This window comes from Myotis lucifugus, unplaced genomic scaffold (genome assembly GCF_000147115.1).
Source record: "Myotis lucifugus unplaced genomic scaffold, Myoluc2.0 scaffold_626, whole genome shotgun sequence".
NCBI lineage: Eukaryota > Metazoa > Chordata > Mammalia > Chiroptera > Vespertilionidae > Myotis > Myotis lucifugus.
This window is the reverse complement of record NW_005871674.1, coordinates 236866-246131: the sequence shown is the minus strand read 5'-3', so window position 1 is coordinate 246131 and position 9266 is coordinate 236866.

Below are 9266 nucleotides of genomic sequence, written 5' to 3'. Positions count from 1 at the left end.
ATATTTCAGAGAGGAAGGGAGAGGGAGAGATTGAAACATCCAATGATGAGGAGAGAGATCATCGATTGGCTGCCTCCTGCATGCCCCCACTAGGGGTGGAGCTTGCAACCCAGGTATATGCCCTTGGCCCTACAGTTCGCAGGCTGACGCTCTATCCACTAAGCCAAACCAGCTAGGGCACACATAGTCCATTCTTAAACCTCAGTTTATTTTGGCAAAGGGAAGATTGGGTCCATGACTGAATTTTGTATGTTTTCAGGTTCACCAAACAATTATATAAATAGATACATGGTCTGTCTTAGGTTGCTCAGGCTGACATAACAAAATATCATGGATGGGGTGGCTTAAACAACAGGGATTAATTTCTCACAGCTCTGGAGGCTGGGAAGTCCAAGATCAAGGTGCAAGCCAATTTAGTCTCTGGTGAGAGCTCTCTTCTTGGCTTGCAGAAGGCCACTTTCTCACTATGTTCTCATATGGCGGAGAGCTCTCTGATGTCTCTTCTTTATAAGGACATTTATCCCATCATGAGGGCCTCACCCTCATGACCTCATCAAAACTAATTACCTCCCAAAGGCTTATTTCCCAACACTATCACTTTGGGAGTCAGGGGTTCACCATTTATTCCATAGCATAAACTAAATTTAATTATTTCAAATTCAGGATCTTCATTCCTTTTAAATTATTTCCCCCAAATATCTCTCTCACTTCATATTGGGACCAGCTATGAATAAAACTTCCTAATATTAGAAATCAAAGTTAGAACTCAACTTTGGAGTCTCAGAGATTAATCAGTACAAATTGGAAACATATTCACAGCATTTCTTACTTAGTCTTTAAAAACATATCTATTTCCACTAGAGTTGAGGATATAAGATACACTTGATCTAAAGCTTGAAGGATTGATTAATCAGTCCTTGTCAAGGCCCATTTGTTAGAAATTCAAAGTGGTTTCATGCTTCCCAGCCAAAGCATTGGAGGGCATCTTTCCCATAAGCTTCTGGAACTTCTAAGCATTAGTCATTCAATCTTAAAAACTGCATGATTCTTTCGTTCTTTATGTTCAGGCTCTTAATGGCCTTGCACCACAAAAGCAATTAAGTTGCCAGAGCACCTCTCAAGAATTCTGTTCATTTGAAGTTCTTTGAACAGGTATTTTATTCATTGTGTGTGTGTAGGAGAGAAAGGAAGGAAAGCTCTTTTTTTGGGATCTTAATTTGTGTCAATTAATGAAGAAAAGAATGGACATCTTTAAGAAGAGAAAATAGTTTCAGCCATTATCCCAGAGAAAAGATGAGATTAATTTGTTCAGAGAGTGCATTTAAGATAGATAGATACATTTTTTAAAATCTGTTCCTGGGCTGCCTACCTACCCTCCACACCTACTAGGGTAGTCCTCAGAACAGACATTTGAGAAAGCTGTTGTTCAACCTAATCAGTATCTCATGACAAGAGCATCATTGATAAATCTGAAATCAGCAAAAGTAACTTTAGAATTCTTCTAAAATAAACATTAAATCACTGTAGGAGGAATTTATTAAATAAAAAAATAGATTTGGAGACTTTAACACTGAAATTTATTCTTTTTATCAACTTCTTTATGTTTAAAGATGTTTCTGACCAGCCTTGGCAAAATTTATGTATGCCATAGGACCTGTGCAGGAGGAGTACACAAAAATAACAGTGGTTGCCCTGACCGGTTTGGCTCACTGGACAGAGCGTCGACCTGCAAACTGAAGGGTCCCAGGTTCGATTCCGGTCAAGGGCATGTACCTTGGTTGCAGGCACATCCCCAGTAGGGAGTGTGCAGGAAGCAGCTGAATCGATGTTTCTCTCTCATCGATGTTCCTAACTCTCTATCCCTCTCCTTCTCCCTTCCTCTCTGTAAAAAAATCAATAAAATATATGTAAAAAAATAACAGTGGCTGTCGATTCTTTTATTCATCAAATAGTTTTGTTATCATCTAGTATGTGCTGGGAACTTAGCTGGACATTGACTGGTAAAATGGTGGTAAAAGAGACAAATTCAGCTCAGGCTGTCACTGAAGTCAGTCTAGTTCAGACATAGAGAAGTCATATATAGGGACAATCACAATGAGACCCCATACTACTAGGATGGCTATAATAAAAAAGATGGACAATAACACATGTTGGTAAGGATGTGGAGAAACCAAAACACTCATACATTGCTGGTGGCAATGGAAGTATTGGGTAGTTCCTTAAAAAGCTAAACACAGAGTTACCACATGGCATAGCAATTTCACTTTCTATGGATTTTACCTGTTCTGGATATTCCATATCAAGATGAAAACTGGATGGCAAGAAACCAGAAATCAAGATCTATACCTCTAAAAAAAAAAAAGATTAGGAAATTGTCACATCAATACAAACGAGCTATCAGCAAATACAGAATCCTATGTACAAATGTAATCCAGTTAAACACCATTAAACAGAAGTCTATAAAAACTGCATTTATTTGGACAGTCAGCTCTGAGGAATCTTCTCTCACTGCATGGGAAGCAATTCTAAGTAAATGAACCAGGAACACCAGGCCATAGGAGGCACCTGCTAACCTATCTGAAATACATTGTCTCTGTCCTTCTGAAGTATCTATAGTGAGCCTACTATTTTTAAGATCATAGTCAGAGGTGTGGGCCCTATAATCAGATTGCCCGTGTTTGAATATGGCTCCACCACTTACTATCATGGGACTTTGGGCAAGTTACTTAATTCTCTGTGCCTCAGTTTTCTTGTCTATAAAATGGGAATAAAAATAGTATAAACCTTAGTGGTTATTTTAAGCATTAAATAAGAACATAGAGGTAAAGTGCCTGGGACTTCGTAAACCCTAGTAAGTGTTAGCTGTTATTATTATTGCGTTTCAAAAAACTGATAAGCTGCGTGACACTTTTACCTATTCCAAGTCAGTCACTAGCTTTCTTATTACCTCTAAAACGGGAAACAGTCCAGCCGGCATGGCTCAGTGGTTGATTCCTGGTCAGGGCACATGCCTGGTTTGTGGGCTTGATCCCCAGTGTGGGGCATGCAGGAGGCAGCCAACCAGTGATACTCTCTCATCATTGATGTTTCTATCTTTCTCTCCCTCCCCTTCCTCTCTGAAATCAATTAAAAAAATATTTAAAAAATAAAAATAAAACAAAATATAATAGCTGCCTCCTTCACTTCTGAGACAGAGGACAAAAATAAATAATAAAGGTAAAGTGTTTTGAAAATTATAAGGCACTATACAAACATAAACTTGTTACTGAATGCAGGGAAAATCATATTTATCTATTCATAAAATCAAATTTTCAAGAATTTCCATTTCCCTAAATCTTGTTTGGCCTATTCAGAGTTATTGCACATACTTGAATGTGCTAAAATCATGCCTCTTTCAAAATTATCATAATTCAGACTTTTCACTAATTCAGAGAGGCATTTTCTCAATTGATGCAAAGTGTTGTGATTTTATTTTATATCAAAAAATACTAGTGTGGATTTATGCTCTTGCAGGAATTTGAACAAGAAAATTTCTAATGTCTCTCTGAAGAATGGCTTGAACTGTGGTTGTTTTTCAATATAAATTTTGGAGTTTTGGCTTTCAGATTTGGGACTTTAAGATCATACCCAGAGAGAAAATTCCAAGAGCTCTGTTCTTTGGGTGTCACTACAATATACCTACTTAACATCATGGACTGGTTCTTAGAAATTCAGAGAAAGGATATATAACAAAAAACAATTTTACCATAGGCTAATTGACATAAACAAGAGTTAAGTTTCCATGGCAATTCATCGACGTTATAACAAAAGGATTTGAAGGAAACACCATCATTGCAGGACCTGCTGTGGTTGAAAAAAAAAACCAAAACCTCAGGAACCTTTCAGGGAAGAATTTATTTAAACATCATTAGATAATGGGAAATTCCCAGCCATATGGTAGAGTGGGGTTGGCCCCACTTTCAGCCTCTGGACACTCTTAATCCTCAGCCACAGTAATAGGCACATGACTCAAGTTAGATCAATCAGATTCAGTTTCTGGATATTTGCTCGAACTGTTTCCCACTGAAAAGGCCTGAGAAAGCATGTGGTCTCAGAGTAAGAGGCTGCTATCTGGAGACTTTAGAGGGAAAACTGGCTTGAAAACAGAGCTCATATGGAGAATGTGTAGCTGAGAAATAAATTGTGCCCCAGGCCTAGTGTGAGTGCACTAGATTAAGCTTGACTTAAAGGAGTCTTGCTAAATTGGCCTGTTTGGTCAAGTTAATATCTTCTAGCCTCTTTTGTTATTTTTTGGCTCGAGCATATTTGGACCAGTTACTTGTACCTAAGGGATCCTGATTCAGGAAGAAAGAATATAAAAGCCAAAACAACCAAGATTTTAATCTTAATTAATGAGAAATACACTAGGTTATAATTTAAAATCAAGCATGACTATTTCGTGCATTGGTCATGCTCATATTTCTTCAATCTTGGCTCACTGAACAAGATGCTATATCTCAAATAATGTAACATTCTTCTCTTAAATTTATCTTTCTTCCCTTTGGACAAGAAAGTATTTTTTGAAGTGTCAATGATTAAATAATTAACTATTCAAATAAAAGAGGCATTCTAAATCAAAAGTTACCTTGAATTAGAAAAGGTAAGAATCAAATAAAATTGAGCCAGTTGAAACAGAAAATGTTCCAGGTAGTATCAAAAGAGCTCAAAATCTTTCCAACAGTGCTCAAAAGAAAAAGCTATTTATTTTAGCAAAGACAATCAGATGTGTGTTTGGGAATATCATTTGAAATCATGATCTATACAAAATTACTACAAGCATCATGACCTTAGAAGGTATAAGGTTTTTACAGTGAGGATGGACAAAAGATTGACATTTTAGGGAACAATTATGAGGCACATACATATTTTTATATGGTTGTAAATAAAAGTGGTGGTATAGAAGAGAGAAAAGTATTGTTGTTGGTTTTTTATCTTGCATAGCCTGCAACTGGAATTTTTCAAGACAACTCTCCTTATCTCAAGCATTTGAATATTTCTATCTCTGACTGTTTACCTTGTTCATTTATGAGTTGACTTAATGTTTGTGTTCCATTGTGTCTGTCCAATTTGTCTGTAAATGTGACTGAGCGTCAGCCTGTCTGCCTTGGATTATAAACTGTTAGAAGAGGCAAGGTTTGGCTAATTCTCTCTGTGAATCATTCAGCATGGCATAGCACCACATGCAATTAGAGATTTAATAAATGTGTTTATTGTGACCTTTGGGAGGCTTAGTCTTATTTATTGCCGTCTTGATCCTGCCAGCCCTTCTCAAGAGGGTGGGGAAAGTTGGCTTTATTTACTTTTCATACCTTGTTAGCCCGGAAGCAAATGCTGAGTGTGATAACTGAGACTTATCACTGATGTCTATTGGTGAACTTCTGATATAATAAATATATTTGGTCTTTGTCCTCAGGTTCCTGGCACAGAGCCCCTAAAACCCTTGCAATTTCCTGAGTGATGGGGGTGTACTTTATTGTTCATAAGGAGTCCCTTATAAGCCCACCTGAGTTTATGCTAGAGGTGATACAGGGTAACATAAGAAGGGGCTGGTCACCAGAAAGACCAAGTGATCAGAGGGTTGGAATATTCAGCCCCATCCACCAATCTTTAGGAAGGTGCTGGAGATTAAGCTCTGTAACAATTCTTGAACAAGGCTGATGGGATTCTGGGCTGGTGAACACATGCATATGCCAGAAGGGTAGCGTACCCAGTTCCATGGGGACAGATGCTCCTGCACTGAGGACCCTTTCAGACCTCACCCTGTGTGCCTCTTCATCTGGCTGTACATCTGAATATTATAACCTTTGTAATAAACTGGTAAATCTAAATAAATGTTTTTCTGCACTTTGTGAGTCACTCTAGCAAATTATCAGACCAGAGGAGGGAATCGTGGGAACTCCAATTTATAGCCAGTTGATCAGAAGTACAGGCATCACTCCAGTTTTCTATCCATTCTATCCATGTTTCATGTGTTCGTTCATGCACCCCTCTTTATTCAGTGCCTATTACGTGCTAGGTTGTGAAATGTTTAAAGAAGGCAGACATGGAGCTTCCAGTCTATCCAGACAAACAAACAATTATACAACGAGGCCTTTGCTGCTGGGAGGAGGTGTTGACTAGACAGAAACACATGGTAGTTTTCTGGGGTGATGGAAATGTTTTATATCTTGTTTTATGTGGTGATTATATGGGTATATTAGTCACTAAAACACTGGACTGCACACTTAAGCCACCAAGTGTGTGGGGTTTTGATATGTCAGCTTCAGGAAACCAATACTCCACTTCTGACATTTTTCTTTTATAATGGCCATTTAAACTCTATGAGGACATGGCACTTTGACACATAGTAGGTATGTAATATATATCAAATGATATATCGATATCAGTGGGAAATTGTACTAATTCCACATTTCGGTAGTAGGTGAATTGTTTCCCCATAATGTACTTGTTAACAATGTCCATAAAGAGGTTATATGTCAATGCAGATCTAATGTATAGGAATTAACTTGTTTTGCAAGGTCTGCCTCTTTATTGGAAGAATAGTAATACAGATGAGCAAAACACTGGGCTAGGGATAGGAGACTTGGCAGCTATTCTAACTTCCATCACTGCCTCATAAGGCAAGAGAGCTTACTTCAGTGGCTGTTTCCCAAGCCATAAAAGGAAAATCTTGTCCCCTTTTTGCCTACTAAGGAGGATCATGGTGGACAGAGGGCAGCTTGTAAAGTGCTCCAACTTACTTCAGAGAGATAGAAAATGGATCCTATATTATTTGCTTTACTTTCTGGAAACCAGTTTAAAGTTCTGTTTCCATTTTGCTTTTGGTATCAGGGTTCTTCAACCATTCAGCCAAGTGTAAGACCGAAGCTAGTCAATAATCATTATGTCTATTTTACAGATGGAGAAACTAAAGGCAGAACAGGGGTTATATGTTCAAGTCAGCAAAGTATAATTAACCAGGAAAATTCCAAAAAGATTCTGAGTCCAGAACAAATGATTCTGTGGAACCATCTGTTCTCCAACTACTCTCTAAAGTGCAGTATGTATTGTTGAAATGGATTTTCCTGTAGCAGATGTCAATCAGACAGCCAGGATTCAGATAAGACCTGGCTCAAGCATTCCAGTGACGAGATGCTTTTTCACTCTACAGTGAGATTTTTTAAAAAAATTATTTTAGAGAGAGATGAGAGAAGGGAGGGAAAAAGAGAAGAGAAAGAGGGAAGGGAAGGGAAGGGAGGGGAGGGCAGGGGAGGGGAAGGGAGAAACCCAAAACCCATATGCCCTGACCTGAGAATTGAACTGGAGACCTTTCTGTGCACGAGATGACGCTCAACCAACTAAGCCACACCAGCCAAGGCACCAGTGGGTAGATTTTATGACCCATCTACAACTTTGGCATTTACAAACTCAGTTTAAGTGAGAATAGTTATAGAATCCCTTTACTCTTAAGTCATGCAATTGAAGCAATGGCCACAAAGAAAATGGATTACTTTGGGTAAATAGTTAAATTTGTGAAGGTGACCAAGGATAAACACAACATAGCAAACCAGATCCAATTATCAGATACTTTCATTTGGATCATAGCTAGGCAACCAGTCATGCACTAATTTAATAATGCAACTTAACTCAGATGGGGGGTGGGTGGGAAGTGGGTAGAGAGATGTGAGTGTTGGATTTGAGACAAGAATGATAGAATGTGGAGAATTGTTAAAACTGGGTGATGGATACATGGGACTTCATTACACCATTCTATTTGCTTCATATATGTATGCTTGAGATTTTACAAAATAAGAAATGGCTTATTATATCAAGTTGCTAACCAACTTTGAAAAGTTGATAAGATCTCCCATGATTTATCATTAAGTCCATTGCTAAAATAAAAATAGTTAGCTTTCTACCCTCTTGTTTTATGAATACACATGATGTTGAAATAAACAGATTATTTAGTAACTTAGAAAATTTTTTTAGCCCTGCCCGGGTGGTTCAGTTAGTTACAGCATCATCTTGATATGCCAAGGTTTGGGGTTCAATCCCTGGTCAGGGCACATACAAGAATCAACCAATGGCCTGACTGGTGTGGCTCAGTGGATAGAGCGTCGGCCTGCGGACTGAAGGGTCCCGGGTTCAATTCCCGGTCAAGGGCATGTACCTTGGTTGCGGGCACATCCCCAGTTGGGGGTGTGCAGGAGGCAGCTGATCGATGTTTCTCTCACATCGATTTTTCTAACTCTCTATCCCTCTCCCTTCCTCTCTGTAAAAAATCAATAAAAATATATTTTAAAAAAAGAATCAACCAATGAATGATGTTTCTCTTCTCTAAATCCATAAATAAAAATTTTTTTAAAAATTGCTGCTTCTTGAATTTGGCTTAAGCACATTGTGAATTCAATTAAAAAATTTTGTGAGGGATTAAAAAAACAAACTCAGAGAACAGCCCCAATACATCCTAAGCAAATAGTTGAACTGCAATAACTTATCCCACCTGTCTTGATAATACTTTTTGACTCTGAAATACAAAGTACTGAACTGCTATGACTGTTAAAAAACAAACTATTTGCCTGAACCACAATTGGTACAACTAGTACATACCTGAAAAAGAGTGTTATTATAAAAAGTCTCTTCCTCCCTCCCTTCCACGTTCTCTAAAAATCAAAGAAAAAAATATACTCAGGTAAGGATTAATAACAAGAAATAATAATCTATACTAATAAAAGAGGAATATGCTAATTAGACCGGACATCTTCCGGACAAAGCCACGGTGGTGGGGCCAAGGCAGAGGTGGTTAGGAGTGATCAGGCCAGCAGAGGGGAGCAGTTAGGAGCAATCAGGCCAGCAGGGGAGGGCAGTTAGGGGGCGATCAGGCTGACAGGCAGAGGTGGTTAAGGGCGATCAGGCTGGCAGGGGTGCAGTTAGGGGTGATCAGGCAGGGAGGCAGGCGAGCGGTTAGGAGCCAGCAGTCCCAGATTTCGAGAGGGATGTCCGGAATTGGAGAGGGTACAGGCCAGGCTGAGGGACACCCCGCCTCCCCCGCGCATGAATTTCGTGCACCAGGCCTCTAGCAATAAAATAAAATAAAATGGTCTCCAATACTTAAATCTCTACCTACTCTTGGTTGTTTTTGTTGTTGTTGTTGTTGTTGTAATTGTTTTACTCTGGATACCCTTCAGCTTCATTAACTATTTTTTTTGTTTCTCAATATTTTTTATTATCATTATTATCACAGCTTT